We start from the raw sequence: 23,340 nt of genomic DNA, 5'->3' as shown, positions 1-23,340 counted from the left end.
AATAAGAAAGTATTTTAGTTAGGTTTTTTATTTTCAGAGAGCTTCTGCTGGCAACAGACTCTCTGCTACGTGGGACTGAGGGGAGAGAAGCAAACCTACTAACTGCGGCTAGGTTGCGCTTCTTAGGCTACTGGACACCATTAGCTCCAGAGGGATCGAACACAGGACCTGACCTTGTCGTCCGTTCCCGGAGCCGCGCCGCCGTCCCCCTCGCAGAGCCAGAAGACAGAAGCCGGCAGAAGCGGAGAAGATATCGAAATCGGCGGCAGAAGACTCTTGTCTTCACATGAGGTAGCGCACAGCACTGCAGCTGTGCGCCATTACGCCCACACTAACCCACACACTCCAGTCACTGTAGGGCGCAGGGGGGGGGGGGGGGGGGGGGGGGGGGGCGCCCTGGGCAGCAATTGATACCTCCTGGCGAAAGCTGCATATAGACAGTTGGACACTGTTATATGTATGAGCCCCCGCCATTTATTTTACAAAAAATCGCGGGACAAAAGCCCGCCGCTGAGGGGGCGGGGCCTTCTTCCTCAGCACTCACCAGCGCCATTTTCCTTCCACAGCTCCGCTGAGAGGAAGCTCCCCAGGCTCTCCCCTGCAGAATCACGGTAGAAGGGTAAAAAAGAGAGGGGGGGCACATAAATTTAGGCGCATTAATCATAATACAGCAGCTACTGGGTAAACACTAAGTTACTGTGTAATCCCTGGGTTATATAGCGCTGGGGTGTGTGCTGGCATACTCTCTCTCTGTCTCTCCAAAAGGCCTTGTGGGGGTCCTGTCCTCATTTAGAGCTTCCCCTGTGTGTGTGGTGTGTCGGTACGCGTGTGTCGACATGTTTGACGAAGAGGGCTATATGGAGGCAGAGCAAGTGCAGTTGACTGACGTGTCGCCGCCGACAGTGCCGACACCTGATTGGATGGATATGTGGAAGGTGTTAAATGATAATGTAAACTCCTTACATAAAAGGTTGGATAAAGCTGATACCTCGGGCCAGTCAGTGATCCTACAGCGCAGAGGCCCTCAGGGTCTCAAAAGCGCCCACTATCCAAAATGGTTGACACAGATGTCGACACGGATTCTGACTCCAGTGTCGACGACGATGATGCAAACTTGCAACCGAAAATGACAAAAGCTATACGTTACATGATTATAGCGATGAAGGATGTTTTACTCATATCAGAGGTAAACCCTGTCCCTGACAAGAGGGTTTATATGTATGGGGAGAAAAAGCAAGAGGTGACTTTTCCCCCTTCACATGAGTTAAATGAGTTATGTGAAAGAGCGTGGGATTCCCCAGATAAGAAAGTCCTGATTTCCAAAAGGTTACTTATGGCGTACCCTTTTCCGCCAGAGGACAGGGTGCGCTGGGAATCCTCCCCTAGGGTAGATAAAGCTCTCACACGCTTATCTAAGAAGGTGGCCCTGCCGTCGCAGGATACGGCCACCCTAAAGGATCCTGCAGATAGAAAGCAGGAAAGTATCCTGAAATCTGTTTATACACATTCAGGGACTCTACTGAGGCCGGCAATTGCGTCGGCGTGGATGTGTAGTGCTGTAGCAGCGTGGACAGATAATCTGTCTGAGGAAATGGATACCTTGGACAGGGATACCATTATGCTGACCCTGGGGCATATAAAAGACACTGTCCTATATATGAGGGATGCCCAGAGGGACATTTGCCTACTGGGCTCTAGAATGAATGCAATGTCAATTTCTGCCAGGAGGGTCCTGTGGACTCGGCAGTGGACAGGTGATGCAGACTCCAAAAAACACATGGAGGTGTTACCTTACAAGGGTGAGGAATTGTTTGGGGACGGTCTCTCGGACCTTGTTTCCACAGCTACTGCTGGGAAGTCAAACTTTTTGCCATATATTCCCTCACAACCTAAGAAAGCACCGTATTACCAAATGCAGTCCTTTCGCGCACAAAGAAGCAAGAAGGTCAGAGGTGCTTCCTTTCTTGCTAGAGGCAGGGGTAGAGGAAAAAAGCTGCACCTTACAGCTAGTTCCCAGGAACAGAAGTCCTCCCCGGCTTCCACTAAATCCACCGCATGACGCCGGGGCTCCACGGGTGGAGCCAGGAGCGGTGGGGGCGCGTCTCCGACATTTCAGCCACCAGTGGGTTCGCTCACAGGTGGATCCCTGGGCTATACAGATTGTGTCTCAGGGATACAAGCTGGAATTCGAGGTGATGCCCCCTCAACGTTACCTAAAATCGGCCCTGCCAGCTTCCCCCATAGAAAGGGAAGTAGTGGTAGCGGCAATTCACAAGCTATTTCTCCAGCAGGTGGTGATAAAGGTTCCCCTTCTTCAACAGGGAAAGGGATACTATTCCACAATGTTTGTGGTTCCCGAAACCGGACGGTTCGGTCAGACCTATATTAAATTTAAAGTCCCTGAACATTTATCTGAAAAGATTCAAGTTCAAAATGGAATCGCTCAGAGCGGTCATTGCAAGCCTGGAAGAGGGGCATTTTATGGTGTCTCTGGACATCAAGGATGCTTACTTGCATGTCCCCATTTATCCGCCTCATCAGGAGTACCTCAGATTTGTGGTACAGGACTGTCATTACCAATTCCAGACGTTGCCGTTTGGGCTCTCCACGGCACCGAGAATATTCACCAAGGTAATGGCAGAAATGATGGTGATCCTGAGAAAGCAAGGAGTCACAGTTATCCCATACTTGGACGATCTCCTCATAAAGGCGAGGTCGAGGGAGCAGTTGCAGATCAGCGTAGCGCACTCTCAGGAAGTGTTGCAACAGCATGGCTGGATTCTGAATATCCCAAAGTCGCAGCTGATTCCTACGACGCGTCTGCCCTTTCTGGGCATGATTCTGGACACAGACCAGAAGAAGGTGTTTCTCCCGACGGAGAAGGCTCAAGAGCTTGTGACTCTAGTCAGAGACCTCTTAAAACCGAAACAGGTGTCGGTGCATCACTGCACGCGAGTCCTGGGAAAGATGGTGGCATCGTACGAAGCCATTCCCTTCGGCAGGTTCCATGCGAGGATCTTTCAATGGGATCTGTTGGACAAATGGTCCGGATCGCATCTTCAGATGCATCGGCTGATCACCCTGTCCCCCAGGGCCAGGGTGTCTCTTCTGTGGTGGCTACAGAGTGCTCACCTTCTCGAGGGCCGCAGGTTCGGCATACAGGACTGGGTCCTGGTGACCACGGATGCGAGCCTCCGAGGGTGGGGGGCAGTCACTCAGGGAAGAAACTTCCAAGGGTTATGGTCAAGTCAGGAGGCTTGTCTGCGCATGAATATCCTGGAACTAAGGGCCATATTCAACGCCCTGAGTCAAGCGGAGCCCCTGCTTCGCAACCAACCGGTGCTGATTCAGTCAGACAACATCACCGCGGTGGCTCATGTAAACCGCCAGGGCGGCACAAGAAGCAGAGTCGCGATGGCGGAGGCCACCAGGATTCTTCGGTGGGCGGAGAATCACGTGCAAGCACTGTCAGCAGTGTTCATTCCGGGGGTGGACAACTGGGAAGCAGACTTCCTCAGCGGGCACGACCTTCACCCGGGAGAGTGGGGACTTCACCACGAAGTCTTCATTCAGATTACAAATCGATGGGAACTGCCACAGGTAGACATGATGGCGTCCCGTCTCAACAAAAAGCTACAACGGTATTGCGCCAGGTCAAGAGACCCTCAGGCGATAGCTGTGGACGCCCTGGTAACACCGTGGGTGTTACAGTCGGTCTATGTGTTTCCTCCTCTTCCTCTCATACCCAAGGTGCTGAGAATCGTAAGAAGAAGAGGAGTGAGAACAATACTCATTGTTCCGGATTGGCCAAGAAGGTCTTGGTACCCGGAACTGCAAGAAATGCTCACAGAGGACCCATGGCCTCTGCCTCTCAGACAGGACCTGTTGCAACAGGGGCCCTGCCTGTTCCGAGACTTACCACGGCTGCGTTTGACGGCATGGCAGTTGAACGCCGGATCCTAGCGGAAAAAGGCATTCCGGAGGAAGTTATTCCTACGCTGATAAAGGCTAGGAAGGACGTGACAGCAAAGCATTATCACCGCATATGGCGAAAATATGTTGCTTGGTGTGAGGCCAGGAAGGCCCCTACAGAGGAATTCCAACTGGGCAGATTTCTGCACTTTCTACAGTCTGGAGTGACTATGGGCTTGAAGTTGGGATCCATAAAGGTCCAGATTTCGGCCCTATCCATTTTCTTTCAAAAGGAACTGGCGTCTGTTCCTGAAGTTCAGACGTTTGTTAAGGGAGTGCTGCATATTCAGCCCCCTTTTGTGCCACCAGTGGCATCTTGGGATCTCAACGTGGTGTTGGGTTTCCTGAAATCCCACTGGTTTGAACCACTTAAGACCGTGGAGCTAAAGTATCTCACGTGGAAGGTGGTCATGCTATTGGCCTTAGCTTCGGCTAGGCGTGTGTCAGAATTGGCGGCTTTGTCATGTAAAAGCCCCTATCTGGTTTTTCATATGGACAGGGCAGAATTGCGGACTTGTCCCCAATTTCTGCCAAAGGTGGTGTCATCTTTTCATTTGAACCAACCTATTGTAGTGCCTGCGGCTACTCGTGACTTGGAGGATTCCAGGTTACTAGATGTAGTCAGGGCTTTGAAGGTTTATGTAGCCAGAACGGCTGGAGTCAGGAAAACTGACTCACTGTTTATCCTGTATGCCCCCAACAAGTTGGGTGCTCCTGCTTCAAAGCAAACCGTTGCCCGCTGGATCTGTAACACGATTCAGCAGGCTCATTCTGCGGCTGGATTGCCGCATCCAAAATCAGTGAAAGCCCATTCCACAAGGAAGGTGGGCTCTTCTTGGGCGGCTGCCCGAGGGGTCTCGGCTTTACAGCTTTGCCGAGCTGCTACTTGGTCGGGTTCAAACACATTTGCAAAATTCTACAAGTTTGATACCCTGGCTGAAGAGGACCTTGAGTTTGCCCATTCGGTGCTGCAGAGTCATCCGCACTCTCCCGCCCGTTTGGGAGCTTTGGTATAATCCCCATGGTCCTTACGGAGTCCCCAGCATCCACTAGGACGTTAGAGAAAATAAGATTTTACTCACCGGTAAATCTATTTCTCGTAGTCCGTAGTGGATGCTGGGCGCCCGTCCCTAGTGCGGACTTTCTGCAATACGTGTATATAGTTATTGCTTAATAATGGGTTTTGGAGGTCATTCCGAGTTGTTCGCTCGCAAGGCGATTTTAGCAGAGTTGCTCACGCTAAGCCGCCGCCTACTGGGAGTGAATCTTAGCATCTTAAAATTGCGAACGAAGTAATCGCAATATTGCGATTTCTCTGACGTCCTAGTGGATGCTGGGAACTCCGTAAGGACCATGGGGAATAGCGGGCTCCGAAGGAGGCTGGGCACTCCAGAAAGATCTTAGACTACCTGGTGTGCACTGGCTCCTCCCACTATGACCCTCCTCCAAGCCTCAGTTAGATTTCGTGCCCGGCCGAGGTTGGATGCACACTAGGGGCTCTCCTGAGCTCTTAGAAAGTAATAGTCTTAGAATTTGTTATTTTCAGTGAGACCTGCTGGCAACAGGCTCACTGCAGCGAGGGACTAAGGGGAGAAGAAGCGAACTCGCCTGCTTGCAGCCGGATTGGGCTTCTTAGGCTACTGGACACCATTAGCTCCAGAGGGATCGACCGCAGGCCCAGCCTTGATGTTCGGTCCCGGAGCCGCGCCGCCGTCCCCCTTACAGAGCCAGAAGCAAGAAGATGGTCCGGAAAATCGGCGGCATGAAGACATCCTGTCTTCACCAAGGTAGCGCACAGCACTGCAGCTGTGCGCCATTGCTCCTCATACACACTTCACACTCCGGTCACTGAGGGTGCAGGGCGCTGGGGGGGGGGGGGGGGAATCCCATAAAAAGCGGGAGAATACGCCGCGAAAAAGGGGCGGAGCCTATCTCCTCAGCACACTGGCGCCATTTTTCCCTCACAGCTCGGCTGGAAGGAAGCTCCCTGGCTCTTCCCTGCAATTCTACAGTACAGTAAGAGGGAAAAGAGAGGGGGGGCATTAAAATTGGCACTGTATACAGTATATTATATTGAAAAGCAGCTATTAGGGACATAACTCAGTTAGTCCCTGTATATATATATAGCGCTCTGGTGTGTGCTGGCATACTCTTACTCTGTCCCCCCAAAGGGCTTTTGTGGGTCCTGTCCTCTGTTTGAGCATTCCCTGTGTGTGTGGAGTGTGTCGGTACGGCTGTGTCGACATGTTTGAGGAGGATAATGATGTGGAGGAGGAGCAGATGCCTTTAGCAGGGATGTCACCCCCTGGGGGTCAGACACCTGAGTGGATGGTATTATGGCAGGAAATGAGTGCACGTATAGACTCCTTACATAAAAAATTTGACGACATGCCGACTGTGGGACAGCCGAGTCTTCAGCTCGTGCCTGTCCAGGTGTCTCAAAAGTCATCAGGGGCTCTGAAACGCCCGCTATCTCAGGTGGCACAAGTAGATGTCGACACGGATACTGACACCAGTGTCGACGACGATGAGTCAAATTTAATGCCCGTTAAGGCCATTCACTGCATGATTGAGGCAATGAAAGAGGTGTTAAATATTTCTGATTTACATCCAGGTACCACAAAAAAGGGTATTATGTTTGGGGAGAAAAAACTACCTGTAGTTTTTCCCCCGTCAGATGAATTAAATGAAGTGTGTGAAGAAGCGTGGGCTTCCCCTGATAAGAAATTGGTAATTCCTAAGAAGCTACTAATGGCGTTCCCTTTCCCGCCAGAGGATAGGTTACGTTGGGAAACACCCCCGAGGGTGGATAAAGCGCTCACACGTTTGTCTAAAAAGGTGGCACTACCGTCCCAGGATACGGCCGCCCTTAAGGAACCTGCTGATAGAAAGCAGGAGGCGATCCTGAAGTCTGTATATACACACTCAGGCATTATACTCAGACCAGCTATTGCGTCAGCATGGATGTGCAGTGCTGCCGCTGCGTGGTCAGATAAACTGTCAGAAAATATTGACACGTTAGACAGAGACACGATCCTGCTAACAATTGACCATATCAAAGACTCAGTCTTATACATGAGAGATGCACAGAGGAAAATCTGCCGGCTGGCATCTAAAGTAAGTGCATTATCCATCTCTGCTAGGAGATGCTTATGGACTCGCCAGTGGACTGGAGATGCAGATTCCAAAAGGCACATGGCAGTTTTGCCTTATAAGGGGGAGGAATTATTTGGGGATGGTCTCTCCGACCTAGTTTCCACAGCAACGTCTGGGAAGTCAGCATTTTTACCCCATGTCCCCTCACAGCCTAAGAAGGCGCCATTTTATCAGGTTCAGTCCTTTCGGTCCCAGAAAAACAAGCGGGGAAAAGGAGGGTCTTTTCTGTCAAGAGGCAGAGGCAGGGGAAAAAGGCTGCAGCAAACAGCAGGTTCCCAGGAACAAAAGTCCTCCCCCGCTTCCTCTTCCAAGTCCGCCGCATGACGGTGGGGCTTCAGAGGCGGAGCCAGGTACGGTGGGGGCCCGCCTCAGGAATTTCAGCAATCAGTGGGATCGCTCACAGGTGGATTCCTGGATCCTTCAAATAGTATCTCAGGGATACAGGCTGGAATTCGAGGCGACTCCACCCCGCCGTTTCCTAAAATCCGCCTTGCCGATTGCTCCCTCAGACAGGGAGGCGGTGCTAGCAGCGATTCACAAGCTGTATTCCCAGCAAGTGATAATCAAGGTACCCCTACTTCAACAAGGCCGGGGTTACTATTCCACACTTTTTGTGGTGCCGAAACCGGACGGTTCGGTGAGACCCATTTTAAATTTGAAATCCTTGAACACATACATAAAAAAATTCAAGTTCAAGATGGAATCGCTCAGGGCGGTTATTGCAAGCCTGGACGAGGGGGATTACATGGTATCCCTGGACATCAAGGATGCTTACCTGCATGTCCCCATTTACAATTCTCACCAGGAGTACCTCAGATTTGTGGTACAGGATTGCCATTACCAATTCCAGACGCTGCCGTTTGGACTCTCCACGGCACCGAGGGTATTTACCAAGGTTATGGCGGAAATGATGATACTCCTTCGAAAAAAGGGAGTTTTAATTATCCCATACTTGGACGATCTCCTAATAAAGGCACGATCCAAGGAACAGTTGTTAGTGGGAGTAGCACTATCTCAGGAAGTGCTGAGCCAGCACGGTTGGATTCTGAATATCCCAAAGTCACAGCTGGTCCCCACGACACGTCTAATGTTCCTGGGAATGATTCTGGACACGGCCCAGAAAAAAGTGTTTCTCCCGGAGGAGAAAGCCAGGGAGTTGTCTTCTCTAGTCAGAGACCTCCTAAAACCAAAACAGGTATCGGTGCATCACTGCACGCGGGTCCTGGGAAAGATGGTAGCTTCTTACGAAGCAATTCCATTCGGCAGGTTCCATGCCAGAATTTTTCAGTGGGACCTGTTGGACAAGTGGTCCGGATCGCATCTTCAGATGCATCGTTTAATAACCCTGTCTCCACGAACCAGGGTGTCTCTTCTGTGGTGGCTGCACAGTGCTCATCTTCTGGAGGGCCGCAGATTCGGCATACAGGACTGGGTCCTGGTGACCACGGATGCCAGCCTACGAGGCTGGGGGGCAGTCACAAAGGGAAGAAATTTCCAAGGACTATGGTCAAGTCAGGAGACTGCCCTTCACATAAATATTCTGGAACTAAGGGCCATTTACAATGCCCTAAGTCAAGCAAAATCCCTGCTCCTACACCAGCCGGTGCTGATCCAGTCAGACAACATCACGGCAGTCGCCCATGTGAATCGACAGGGCGGCACAAGAAGCAGGACGGCGATGGCAGAAGCCACAAAAATTCTCCGATGGGCGGAGAATCATGTACTAGCACTGTCAGCAGTGTTCATCCCGGGAGTGGACAACTGGGAAGCAGACTTTCTCAGCAGGCACGACCTCCACCCGGGAGAGTGGGGACTTCATCCAGAAGTCTTCCAAATGATTGTAAATCAATGGGGTCGTCCACAGGTGGACATGATGGCGTCCCGCCTAAACAAAAAACTAGAGAAGTATTGCGCCAGGTCAAGAGACCCTCAGGCGATAGCTGTGGACGCTCTAGTGACACCGTGGGTGTACCGGTCAGTTTATGTGTTCCCTCCTCTACCTCTCATACCAAAGGTATTGAGAATAATAAGAAAGCGAGGAGTAAGCACAATTCTCGTGGTTCCGGATTGGCCGAGAAGAGCGTGGTACCCGGAACTTCAAGAGATGATCTCAGAGGACCCGTGGTCTCTGCCGCTCAGACAAGACCTGCTGCAGCAGGGCCCCTGTCTGTTCCAAGACTTACCGCGGCTGCGTTTGACGGCATGGCGGTTGAACGCCGGATCCTGAAGGAAAAGGGCATTCCGGAGGAAGTCATTCCTACGCTTATTAAAGCCAGGAAAGATGTTACGGCAAAGCATTATCACCGCATATGGCGGAAATATGTTGCATGGTGCGAGGCCAAAAAGGCCCCAACATAGGAATTTCAACTAGGTCGATTTCTGCATTTCCTGCAAGCAGGAGTGAATATGGGCCTAAAACTGGGCTCCATTAAGGTACAGATCTCGGCTCTGTCAATTTTCTTTCAAAAAGAACTAGCTTCAGTACCTGAAGTTCAGACATTTGTGAAAGGAGTGCTGCATATTCAGCCCCCATTTGTGCCTCCTGTGGCACCTTGGGATCTCAACGTGATGTTGAGTTTCTTAAAATCACATTGGTTTGAGCCACTAAAAACCGTGGATCTGAAATATCTCACGTGGAAAGTGGTCATGTTATTGGCCTTGGCTTCAGCCTGGCGAGTGTCAGAGTTGGCGGCTTTATCATGTAAAAGCCCTTATCTGATTTTCCATATGGATAGGGCAGAATTGAGGACTCGTCCCCAGTTTCTCCCTAAGGTGGTGTCAGCGTTTCACCTGAACCAGCCTATTGTGGTGCCTGCGGCTACTAAGGATTTGGAGGACTCCAAGTTGCTAGACGTTGTCAGGGCCCTGAAAATATATGTTTCCAGGACGGCTGGAGTCAGAAAATCTGACTCGCTGTTTATCCTGTATGCACCCAACAAGCTGGGTGCTCCTGCTTCTAAGCAGACTATTGCTCGTTGGATTTGTAGTACAATTCAGCTTGCACATACTGTGGCAGGCCTGCCACAGCCAAAATCTGTCAATGCCCATTCCACAAGGAAGGTGGGCTCATCTTGGGCGGCTGCCCAAGGGGTCTCGGCTTTACAACTTTGCCGAGCTGCTACTTGGTCAGGGGCAAACACCTTTGCAAAATTCTATAAATTTGATACCCTGGCTGAGGAGGACCTGGAGTTCTCTCATTCGGTGCTGCAGAGTCATCCGCACTCTCCCGCCCGTTTGGGAGCTTTGGTATAATCCCCATGGTCCTTACGGAGTTCCCAGCATCCACTAGGACGTCAGAGAAAATAAGAATTTACTCACCGGTAATTCTATTTCTCGTAGTCCATAGTGGATGCTGGGCGCCCATCCCAAGTGCGGTTTATCTGCAATACTTGTACATAGTTATTGTTAACTAAATCGGGTTATTGTTGAGCCATCTGTTGAGAGGCTCTATTGTTTCATACTGTTAACTGTGTTTCATATCACGAGTTGTACGGTGTGGTTGGTGTGGCTGGTATGAGTCTTACCCGGGATTCAAAATCCTTCCTTATTGTGTACGCTCGTCCGGGCACAGTACCTAACTGAGGCTTGGAGGAGGGTCATAGTGGGAGGAGCCAGTGCACACCAGGTAGTCTAAGATCTTTCTGGAGTGCCCAGCCTCCTTCGGAGCCCGCTATTCCCCATGGTCCTTACGGAGTTCCCAGCATCCACTACGGACTACGAGAAATAGGATTACCGGTGAGTAAATTCTTATTTACACACCTCGTAGCAGTTTCTGAGTAGCTTCAGACTTACTCGGCATCTGCGATCAGTTCAGTGCTTGTCGTTCCTGGTTTGACGTCACAAACACACCCAGCGTTCGCCCAGACACTCCTCCGTTTCTCCGGCCACTCCTGCGTTTTTTCCGGAAACGGTAGCGTTTTTTCCCACACGCCCATAAAACGGCCTGTTTCCGCCCAGAAACACCCATTTCCTGTCAATCACACTACGATCGCCTGAGCGAAGAAAAAGCCGTGAGTAAAAATCCTAACTTCATAGCAAATTTACTTGGCGCAGTCGCAGTGCGGACATTGCGCATGCGCACTAAGCGTAAAATCGCTGCGATGCAATGAAATTTACCGAGCGAACAACTCGGAATGAGGGCCTATGTTATGTTGGCATCCATTGTTGATGCCCTGTTGTTGTTCATACTGTTGACTGGATAAGTGTATCACAAGTTATACGGTGTGATTGGTATGGCTGGTATGAGTCTTACCCGGGATTCCAAAATCCTTTCCTTATAATGTCTGCTCTTCCAGGCACAGTTTCCTTAACTGAGGTCTGGAGGAGGGGCTTAGAGGGAGGAGCCAGTGCACACCAGATAGTACTAAATCTTTCTTTAGAGTGCCCAGTCTCCTGCGGAGCCTGTCTATTCCCCATGGTCCTTACGGAGTCCCCAGCATCTACTACGGACTACGAGAAATAGATTTACCGGTGAGTAAAATCTTATTTTATCTCTCTCCAAGACTTAGTAAATAGACCCCTAAATCACCTATATGTCACCATTCTGGCTATTTACCAAAACCTGCAGCTGCACCCTAATCTGTATTGTATGTGTTATATTGGAGACACATGAGGAAGTCTATCGGTTGTATTGCAGCTTCTAAACATCTGCTTTCTTTACTGTTAATTAAATTATTGTTTTAAATTGGCTGTATTATTTCGGTGCTAAATCCTATTATTGGCATTATATAAGCGCTTGAAAGGTCTCTGTGTATAAAATACGATACACAGGGATTTGTTATTTTGGTGCCAAGTTGTGGACTGGCAAATTCCTTTCTGTGTCCCTCTGACAGATATTACTGTGGGTCTGTCTCCAGTAGCCCCGGAGTGTCTGTAATGTGATTTTGCACATGTGTAACATGTCTGAGGCAGAGTTCTTCCCCAGGGGAAGACATTTTAGGGACACAAGGATGTAATGTGGTAGCACTCCCATCGCACCACGAGCCTGAATGGGTGAAAGAATTACGTGATAGTGTGATAAATCTGAGTCTCATGCAGAAAACTGGAGAAAATCCGTGGAAGATGTGATTTTTCATAGTTCTGCCTTTTCATCCACAGGGGACCCCTCTGGTTCACAAAAAAGGTAATTTGTACAAGTAGTACAAACTGATACCGACACGGACTCTGATTCCTGTGTCGACATTAGTGATTCCAGGGGAATTGATCCAAAATTGGCAAAAAACATTCAATACATGATTGTTGCTATAAGGGAGGTGTTAGAGGTTACGGAGCCCCCTCCTTTACCACAGGAAAATGCTTACTTTCAGGGCCGGCGCCACCATTAGGCAGCTTTAGGCAGCTGCCTATGGGCGGCAGCACTTGAAAGGCGGCGCTGGGTGCAGCAAAAAATAAAATAAAAAATTGGGATGTCAGACAACCGCTACGGCGCTACCCGTTAACACGGTGTCAGATAAGCTATTACAACCTCCCCCTCTTGCGCCGGAGAAAACAAAGCTGCTCGAGACGGGGGGGAGGAGGAGTTCGGCGGTACCTTCACCCGACGTGGAGAGGGCTTCCCCACCCCCGCCCTCCGTACGCCTCCCTCCGCCTGTCCTCACCTCGGAACTCAGTAGCAGTGCAGGGAGGGACAGCCAATCGCCGCGCCATACATTGCTTCCTGGCAGCGTCCGGCGTCTGCTCTCCCTGGCCTGCACCTGTGTCCTCCGTGCAGCCGGGATTGAGCTCTCACACCGTGACCGCCGTGGTGTGGGACGTTTAGGTTAAGTGTAGGCTGTGGGGGGAGGGTTAGGCAATAGGCACACCTGTGGAGGTTTTGGCTGCAGAAAGGGGGTGGTTAGGGTTAGGAGTGAGCTATATATATATTTTTTTTTTACAATCAGCCCGGCACTCCGTTTTAGATGTTGATTGGCCCCGGTGCCCTCAGTGAGGAAGATAGTATATTGAATTGACACTGCGGCACTCAGAGTCGTTTTAAAACGAACAAAGTATAGTCAAAAAAATGTACATCACATAGTCCAACATTTCGGGATGCCTAACCCCTTTGTCAAGGTGTGAAAAAGGAGTTAGACACCCCAAAACATTGGACTATGTGATGTACATTTTTTTGACTACACTTTGCTCGTTTTAAACGACTCCGACTGCCACAGTTTCAATTCTGTTCTATATATATATATATATATATATATATATATATTACAGTGCCTGAAGTGGGCCGGTATACTATGGTTTGGTATACCGGCACTTCTTCGAACACTGTCCCCTGCCGCAGCAAGTTGACCGCGGCATTACTATTTCGAATCTGCCGCAGACCGACAGCCAATCAGTAGCAGCAGCTCCTGATTGGCTGCCGGTCCGCGGCAGATTTGAAATAGTACAGTGCCCGGCACCCGGCCCTGAGCCCTGACAAGTGCGGCTGCAATGTTCAGCTCCCGCATGCAGCATGATTACGCGAAGGCTTCGGCTCCTGCCCCCCTGACAGCTCCGCTGCCCGGCTTTCTCTTTCTTTGATAACAACTCCGGTGGCCGGCTCCCGCTCCACAGCACAGCTGCCTGGCTTCCGTATGCTGACACCCCTGGCAACTGGTGAGCAGAGGGTAACTGATGGAGGAGAGTGTCAGGGTAGGGACAGTGTATGTGTGAAAATGTGGCTGTGTGTGTAAATATATATATGCATGTGAGTATACTGTATGTGGCTGTGAGTATGTAGATATGTGGCTATGTGTGTGGCATAATGTGAATTTCGGCTCATTCCATATGGCATAATGTGAATTTCGTCTCATACTGTGTGCGCTATAATGTGATTTTCGGCTCATACTGTGTGCTCTAATGTGAATTTCGTCTCATACCGTGTGCTATAATGTGATTTTCGGCTCATACCGTGTGCTATAATGTGATTTTCGGCTCATACCGTGTGCTATAAAGTGATTTTCGGCTCATACCGTGTGCTATAATGTGAATTTCGTCTCATACCGTGTGCTATAATGTGATTTTCGGCTCATACCGTGTGCTATAATGTGATTTTCGGCTCATACTGTGTGCTATAAAGTGAATTTCGGCTCATACTGTGTGCTATAATGTGATTTTTGGCTCATACTGTGTGCTAAAATGTGATTTTCGGCTTATACTGTGTGCTATAAAGTGAATTTCGTCTCATACTGTGTGCTATAATGTGATTTTCGGCTCATACTGTGTGCTATAATGTGATTTTAGGCTCATACTGTGTGCTATATTGTGAATTTTGTCTCATACTGTGTGCTATATTGTGAATTTCGGCTCATACTGTGTGCTATAATGTGATTTTCGGCTCATACCGTGTACTATAATGTGATTTTCGGCTCATACCGTGTGCTATAATGTGATTTTCGGCTCATACAGTGTGCTATGATGTGAATTTCGGCTCATACCGTGTGCTATAATGTGAATTTCGGCTCATACTGTGTGCTATAAAGTGAATTTCGGCTCATACTGTGTGCTATATTGTGAATTTCGGCTCATACTGTGTGCTATATTGTGAATTTCGGCTCATACTGGGTGCTATAATGTGATTTTTGGCTCAAAGTGTGTGGTATAATGTGAAAGGGGCACCAGTACTAGAAAGTATAAGGGGTCCTACTATTGTGGTGCAAAATGTGTATAAGGTGTGGTAAACTACACTGAAGGCCTGCTTGGCCAGAGGTGACTTAATTAGCACCTAAGTGAATTTGATTTAACCATCTGTGCTGAGCCATGGATATACCTAACACCTGGACTGTTGAGGTGCCTCGAGGACCGCGTTTGGGATCCTCTGCCTTAACACAAACTGCTAAACAACCCTAATATCCTATCTCTAAATTTTGCCTGAGGGCTCTGTATTTTGGCGGGGGGGGGGGGGGGGGCTGCTGACTACTTGCCTAGGGTGCTGAGAAACCTTGCACCGGCCCTGCTTACTTTAATAAAGAGAAGAAACCTAATGTAACTTTCCCTTCATTTTATGAACTAAACGGACTCTTTGAGGGAGAACCCTGAGAAGAAATTCCAGATTCACAAAAGGATTCAGGTGGCTTACCCCTTTCCTGCAGAGGACAGGAAAAGGTGGGAGTCACCCCCCATTTTAGACAGTGCTCTGTCAAGATTTACAAAAAAGGTGATTCTCCCTGCGCCTGGGACGGCTTCACTAAAGGAGCCGGCAGACCACAAGTTAGAGACTACGCTGAAATCTATTTATTTGACCAATGGGACACTACTCAGGCCTACCATTGCCTGTGCGTGGGTGAGTAGTGCTATAGAAAAGTGGTCAGAAAACTTGTCATCAGACATCGACACGATAGATAGACGCGATACTCCTAACGTTAGGTCATATCAAGGACGCGGCTGCGTACATGCTAGAATCCATGAAAGATATCGGTCTCTTGGGATCAAGAGCCGCTACCATGGCGATTTTGGCTCGTAGGGCGTTGCTACCATATGTGCAGGGAGTGCAGCTGCTACTGGGCCAGAGCTGAGAAGGGCCACCTTCCCTGTTAAAACTACATGTGTTATATACATTTTTCACCACTGGGTGATACATAGGGGCCCTTACAAACTTTTTTCTTGGGGCCTACCTGTCAGAATCTGTTTGGAATTCCCTCTGTAGGAACATATTCACAGGGACTGATGTTCTCGGTACAATAGCAGGTTTATTTATACAGGGTAAAGCAGTGTGCAACTGTAAACAATAAGTAATAACCAGGAATGATTGGAGAATACAAAAGGAAAGGGAGAACTGAAATTGCACTTGCAATGCTGGGAGTCTGGGAAGTACTTGGCAGTACTGGATACTAGAGAACACACTTGTGATGCTGGGATTGGAAACTCACTTGTGATACTGGGGACTGAGGAAACACAGAGACACTGTGGACTGTGAAGGCACTTGTAACACTGTAGACTGTATAGACACTGTAATAGGATTGTTCTGTAGAAGGTTAGCACCGTAGCTGGATGCACTTGAGCAGAGAATGCAGGATTGCACTGTAGAAGGTTAGCAACGTAGCAGGATGCACTTGACAAGAGAATGTAGGGTTGCAGGATTGCACTGTAGAAGGTTAGCACCATAGCAGGATGCACTTGAGCAGAGAATGCAGGGTTGCACTGTAGAAGGTTAGCACCGTAGCTAGATGCACTTTAGCGGAGATGCGGCATTGCAGGATAGCACTGAAGAAGGTTCACAGAATAGCACTGTAGTAGAGTATGCAACGTAGCAGGATAACAGGATTGCACTGTAGCAGGACCACAGGATAGCACTGGAGTAGAGTATGCAACATAGTAGGATTTCAGGATTGCACTGTAGCAGGATCACAGGATAGCACTGTAGTAGAGTATGCAACGTAGCAGGATAACAGGATTTCACTGTAGCAGGATCACAGGATAGCACTGTGGTAGAGTATGCAACATACCAGGACAACAGGATTGCACTGTAGCAGGATCACAGGACAGCACTGTACTATGCAACGGAGCAGGATAACAGGATTGCACTGTAGCAGAGTAGCTACACAGGATAGCTGTTAGAGCCTGGCAGTACTATGGATGGTTTTAGCAGTAGAGACCAGCATAACCAAGAACAGGAACTGAGACAACCTTGACACAATGAACTGGCAACTGGGAGCCTGTGTGGCTGGCCTATATAGTGAGTTCAGGTGCTGCTCACAGCTGTGGTAACAGCTAATTACCAAGCTGCAGATACAGGGCAGAGTGCTGAGCACTAGAGCAGAGAGCGCCACCCCAGGCATGGAGGAGAAACTGCATGGATCGTGACACTGCCATATTACTAGTTACGCCCCTGGACCTGCTCATTTGTAATGTGGTATAAAATATACTGGAGGGCATTATAATGTTATATAATATGAACTGGGGCACTGTAATGTGGCATAATATGAACTGGGGGCACTGTATGTCATGGTGGGCACTACTATGGTTTATACAAAATGAACTAGGGCACTGCTATGGGGCATAACATTAACTAAGGCACTACTACGGTTGAGAAAATGAACAAGGGCTCTATTATGGGGCATACAATTAACAACTGCTGTGGAGAAGTGTCTCTCTAGAAGCACTGGGGAAGGGGCCCCTTCAAAATGTTGCTATGGGGCCCACAAAGTTCTGGCTATGCCCCTGCAAGGAACCTGATTAAGTTTGTATACCCCAATAAGTGACAGGTTGTGTACAGTGGGAAAGACAGAACTAAGCTTTGTCCTAAGAGCTAGTGCTCAGGAGCAGAATAAGAAAACTGCTCCTAGTAAGGTTATTACCGTACACATGTTATTGAAAGATAAGTGCGCTACTGCGCAGACTCCATATTGTTCTTCCAGGAACTCTGCTCCATCCTTCATTCTCTGCACCAAGATGGCTGCCAACCTATGCACTGCGCATGCAGGTGCCATCTTGTCACTGTGTTAGAGCACCACAGTGGGAGACAGTAGTCTTCCACACAGCTCAGATGAGACCTGCGATTACCCGTTGTCACAAGCGTTTCCAGTGGTCCTGCACAACTACCCGCAAGCTGCATACACTCACCGGCTGGTGAGCTGTATGACACACAGCTCGGCTAAAGCTCAACTCTATTCAACTAGTGTGCATAATAGTAAGTACGGCTGTACCCATTATTCCTTCAATAAACCACTCTACTGGTCAAACAACTGGGCTATTAGTTGTCTTAGGGCATCCGCTGGTGTGTACAGAACCTCTGACAAATTATTAAGACTGTACACACATATTTCCAATAAATGTAACATATTATTTATGTACTGGCAGAAAAGGTTGATTCTGGTTTTTTTGGGCTGCGTGCCACCTGTCATTTGCAACATGTTTGTATTGACACTGGGTCCTAAATGTGCTCCTGAAAGAATTTTCAGGCTATGCCTTTCAGTCCAAATGGAGATCTTGATAAAGAACATGGAAAAAGTATTTTCAGACACCCTGACTCACATGGCTAAAATGTCCACTGCAATGCCATTCTTTTAAAAGGACAAATCGGCGCTTCGTCACAGTTTCAAATGCTTTGCCCGATGTCAGTTGCTGGGGGTTTGAAAAAATACAGTGCATCTGGAAAGTATTCACAGCGCTTTACTTTTTCCACATTTTTTTATGTTACAGCCTTATTCCAAACTGGAATAAATTATTTTTCCCCCCTCAAAATTCTACACACAATGGGGGTCATTCCGAGTTGTTTGCTCGGTAAATTTCTTCGCATCGCAGCGTTTTTCCGCTTAGTGCGCATGCGCAATGTTCGCACTGCGACTGCGCCAAGTAAATTTGCTATGCAGTTAGGAATTTTACTCGCGGCTTTTTCATCGTTCTGGTGATCGTAATGTGATTGACAGGAAGTGGGTGTTTCTGGGCGGAAACAGGCCGTTTTATGGGAGTGTGTGAAAAAACGCTACCGTTTCTGGGAAAAACGCGGGAGTGGCTGGAGAAACGGAGGAGTGTCTGGGCGAACGCTGGGTGTGTTTGTGACGTCAAACCAGGAACGACAAGCACTGAACTGATCGCAGATGCCGAGTAAGTCTCGAGTTACTCAGAAACTGCACAGAGATGTCTTATCGCAATATTGCGAATCTTTCGTTCGCAATTTTAAGATGCTAAGATTCACTCCCAGTAGGCGGCGGCTTAGCGTGTGCAAAGCTGCTAAAAGCAGCTTGCGAGCGAACAACTCGGAATGAGGGCCCATACCCCATAATGACAACGTGAAAAAAGTTTTTTTAGATTTTTGCTAATTTATTAGAAATAAAACAATAAAAGAAATCACATGTACATAAGTATTCACAGCCTTTGCTCAATATTTTGTTGATGCACGTTTGGCAGCAATTACAGCCTCAAGTCTTTCTCAATATGATGCCACAAGCTTGGCACTCCTATCTTTGGGCAGTTTCGCCCATTCCTCTTTGCAGCACCTCTCAAGCTCCATTAGTTTGAATGGGAAGCGTTGGTGCACAGCCATTTTCAGATCTCTCCAGAGATGTTCAATCGGATTCAAATCTGGGCTCTGGCTGGGCCACTCAAGGACATTCACAGAGTTGTCCTGAAGCCACTCCTTTGATATCTTGGCTGTGTGCTTAGGGTCGTTGCCCTGCTGAAAGATGAACCGTCACCCCAGTCTGAGGTGAAGAGCGTTCTGGAGCAGGTTTTCATCCAGGATGTCTCTGTACATTGCTGCATTCATCTTTCCCTCTATCCCAGGGGTGAGGAACCTTTTTTTCTACCATGGGCCATTTGGATATTTATAAAATCCTTCATGGCCATACAAAAATGATCAACTTAAAAATTAGCATGCCCCTGTAGATATGCTCCCAGTATGTTTTCTCCTCTGTAGATATGCCCCCTTGTAACGCCGCTTGGAGGCGGTGACAATTCTGATGGACTATGTAGCATACAGGACACTCTGCACCAGAGCTGTAACTAGACATTTTGGCGCACTCCGGCAGAAAATGAATTGGTGCTCCCCCTCCCATATTCCAAAGGCACGCAGCAAAAATTTAGGGGCATGGCTTCATGGGGAAGGGGCGTGGCCACATAATAGTGCAAATTCACATTACACCACACAGTATGAGCCAAATTCACATTACGCCACACAGTATGAGCTAAAATTCACATTATGCCACACAGCATGAGCCGAAATTCACATTACGCCATACAGTATAAGACAAAATTCACATTACGCCACACAGTATGAGCTAAATTCACATTACCCCACACAGTATGAGCTGAAATGTACATTACCCCACACAGTATGAGCCAAATTCACATTATGCCACATGGTATATGCCAAATTCACATTGCGCCACACAGTATAAGCCGAAATGTACATTACCCAATACAGTATGAGCCAAATTCACATTGAGCCACACAGTATGAGGCGGAATTCACATTACACCACACAGTATGAGCCAAAATTCACATTATGCCACACAGTATTAGCCGAAATTCACATTACGCCACACAGTATGAGACAAAATTCACATTACGCCACACAGTATGAGCTAAATTCACATTACCCCACACAGTATGGGCCGAAATGTACATTACCCCACACAGTATGAGCCAAATTCACATTACGCCACACAGTATGAGCCAAATTCACATTGTGCCACACAGAATGAGACAAATTCACATTACGCCAAACAGAATGAGCCAAATTCACATTGCGCCCCACAGTATGAGCCAAATTCACATTATGCCACACAGTATATGCCAAATTCACATTGTACCACACAGTATAAGCCAAAATGTACATTGCCCAATATGGTATGAGCCAAATTCACATTACGCCACACAGTATGAGCCAAATTCACATTGCGCCACAGAGTATGAGCCAAAATTCATATTACCCCACATAGTTTGAGCCAAATTCACATTGCGCCACACAGTATGAGACAAAATTCACATTACCTCACACAGTTTGAGCCAAATTCACATCACGTCACAAAGTATGAGCCAAATTCACATTACCCCATACAGTTTGAGCCAAATTCACATTACACCACACAGTATGAGCCAAATTCACATTACACCACACGGTATGAGCCAAATTCACATTACGCCACACAGTATGAGCCAAATTCACATTATGCCACACAGTATATGCCAAATTCACATTGTACCACACAGTGTAAGCCAAAATGTACATTACCCAATACGGTATGAGCCAAATTCACATTGCGCCACAGAGTATGAGCCAAAATTCACATTACCCCACATAGTTTGAGCCAAATTCACATTGCACCACACAGTATGAGCCAAAATTCACATTACCCCACACAGTTTGAGCCAAATTCACATTACCCCACACATTGATGGCAGCATGGCTCAGTCTGGGTGCTGCAGTGTTGTTCCTCCTAGCCAAGATCGCACTGCCCTCTTGGTTGCCTTCTCCATGGTAACCGCCCTCCTCCCACTGGCCGGCTCCCCGTAGTTTTCCCCCTCCGCACTCGTTCTGCCTCCTCACCACTGCGGACACTCGGGACACTGCGTTGTCTCAGCCATGCTCCCCCATTCCCAATTCTCCTGCGTAAGACTCAAGAGAGGAAGAGCAGGGAGAGATGACTAGGGAGGCTCCCATTGACCCTCCTCCTGACCTCTGTCCTCTATGAGTCCCACCACAGCGCCAGACCCCCCCTCCCGCGCATGTGGTTGTCAGGTTGCCCAGCGTCCGCCTCCGTCCTCTCCGCTGAAGGCCATCTCTCCCTCCTCTCGCCTCTCCGGCGGTACTGTAGCCTGGCTGGGCCGGCCCGGCAAACTGTCTATGTGGGCTGTATAAGGCCCGCGGGCCAGAGGTTCCTCACCCATGCTCTATCCTGACTAGTTTCCCAGTTCCTGTCACTGAAAAATATCCACACAGCATGATGCTGCCACTACCATGCTTCACTGTAGGGATGGTATTGGCCTGGTGATGAGCGGTGCCTGGTTTCCTCCAAACATGAAGCCTGGCATTCACGCCAATGAGTTTAATCTTTGTCTCATCAGACCAGAGAATTTTGTTTCTCATGGTCTGAGAGTCCTTCAGGTGCATTTTGGCAATCTCCGGGCGGGCTGCCATGTGCTTTTTACTAAGGAGTGGCTTCCATCTGGCCACTCTACTACAGGCCTGATTGGTGGATTGCTGCAGAGATGGTTGTCCTCCTGGAAGGTTCTCCTCTCTCCACAGAGGATTGCTGTAGCTCTCACAGAGTGACCATCGGGTTCTTGGTCACCTCCCTGACTAGGGCTCTTCTCGCCCGATCACTCAGTTTAGATGGCCGGCCAGCTCTAGGAAGAGTCCTGGTGGTTATGAACTTCTTCCATTTATGGATGATGGAGGCCACTGTGCTCATTAGGTCCTTCAAAGCAACAGATATTTTTCTGTACCCTTTCCCAGTCTCGGAGGTCTACAGACAATTCCTTTGACTTCATGCTTTATTATGTGCTCAGACATGCACTGTCAAGTGTGGGACCTTATATAGACAGGTGTGTGCCTTTCCAAATCATATCCAAACAACTGAATTTACCACAGGTGGACTCCAATTAAGCTGTAGGAACATTTCAAGGATGATCAGTGGAAACAGGATGCACCTGAGCTAAATTTTGAGCTCCATGTACTTATGTACATGTGATTTCTTAGTTTTTATTTTTAATAAATTTGCAAAAATCTCAAAAAAATAATTTTCACGTTGTCATTATGGGGTATTGTGCTTAGAATTTTGAGGGAAAAAATTAATTTATTCCAGTTTGGAACAAGGCTGTAACATAACATAATGTGGAAAAAGTGAAGTGCTGTGAATACTTTCCGGAAGCACTGTATGTACTGTATTTAATGTTTGTTGTGTGCTGCAGCACTGCAGGTGTGGCAGATATAACATTTGCAGAGAGAGTTAGTTTTGGGTGGGTTATTTTGTTTCTGTGCAGAGTAAATACTGCCTGCTTTATTTTTACACTGCAATTTAGATTTCCGCTGCGGGGTACACTGGGCTCCACAAGGATAGACATTGGGGTGTAGAGTAGGATCTTGATCCGAAGCACCAACAGGCTCAAAAGCTTTGACCTTCTTCCCAAGATGCATAGCGCTGCCTCCTATATCACCCCGCCTCCGTGCACAGGAGCTCAGTTTGTAGTTGGTGCTTGCAGTGCAAGCATGTAACAGGAAGGGCTGCTCACAGCAGCTCTAGAAAAAGCTTTTCTGAGGAAAAAAGAAGACTACAAGGGCTGCAGCAGAGGCACAGATTATGTTAGATGTCAGTAGACATCACCTGCTGCAGCTCCATCTCTCCCCCAGCGGCGCTGTACACTCCCGCGCCCTGGTTGCCAGGTACCTACAGCAGGAGGCTCCTGTTTTCTTCCAAGTCAGTCACACACGGCTGGGGCTCTCTGGGATCGCGTGGCCGCACTTCGGGAGGAGGTAAGTGGGTCCCGCTCACGGGACCCGCACTTTATCGTGATCCGGCGCAGCCGGTTGGAGGTGGGTCGCGCGCGCTGGCGGTGGACACCGTGGCATACAGGCGATCCCACTAGATCACCAGGGCATGGGTGCAGGTCAGGTTTTCTCTCTAAACCTTTTTACAAGTAGCCCGCAGTACCAGGTGGTTTTGCCAGCAGAGGGGATAAGGCTTAGACCTGGAGCCCCTCCCCCAGCCCCAGGGCGCCATTTACAGTAAATGTTCCCGCCCTGGAGCTGCATATCTGTCTCTCCCTCACTCCCTGTCAGTGTTTGGGCGCCATTTCCCCAGCTAC

General features: G+C 48.6%; 1 protein-coding gene across 4 annotated transcripts in view; it reads right to left on the bottom strand.

Annotated features, from left to right (window-relative positions):
- The window catches only part of PDE11A (phosphodiesterase 11A), a 1,092,065-nt gene that overhangs the window by 259,018 nt on the left and 809,707 nt on the right, over nucleotides 1–23,340 (bottom strand). The gene's annotated exons all lie outside the window — the stretch shown is intronic.

Source organism: Pseudophryne corroboree, chromosome 7 (assembly GCF_028390025.1).
Source record: "Pseudophryne corroboree isolate aPseCor3 chromosome 7, aPseCor3.hap2, whole genome shotgun sequence".
NCBI classification, from domain to species: Eukaryota; Metazoa; Chordata; class Amphibia; order Anura; family Myobatrachidae; genus Pseudophryne; species Pseudophryne corroboree.
Note: the sequence above shows the minus strand (reverse complement) of the source record. Positions and strands in the feature narration are given on the sequence as shown.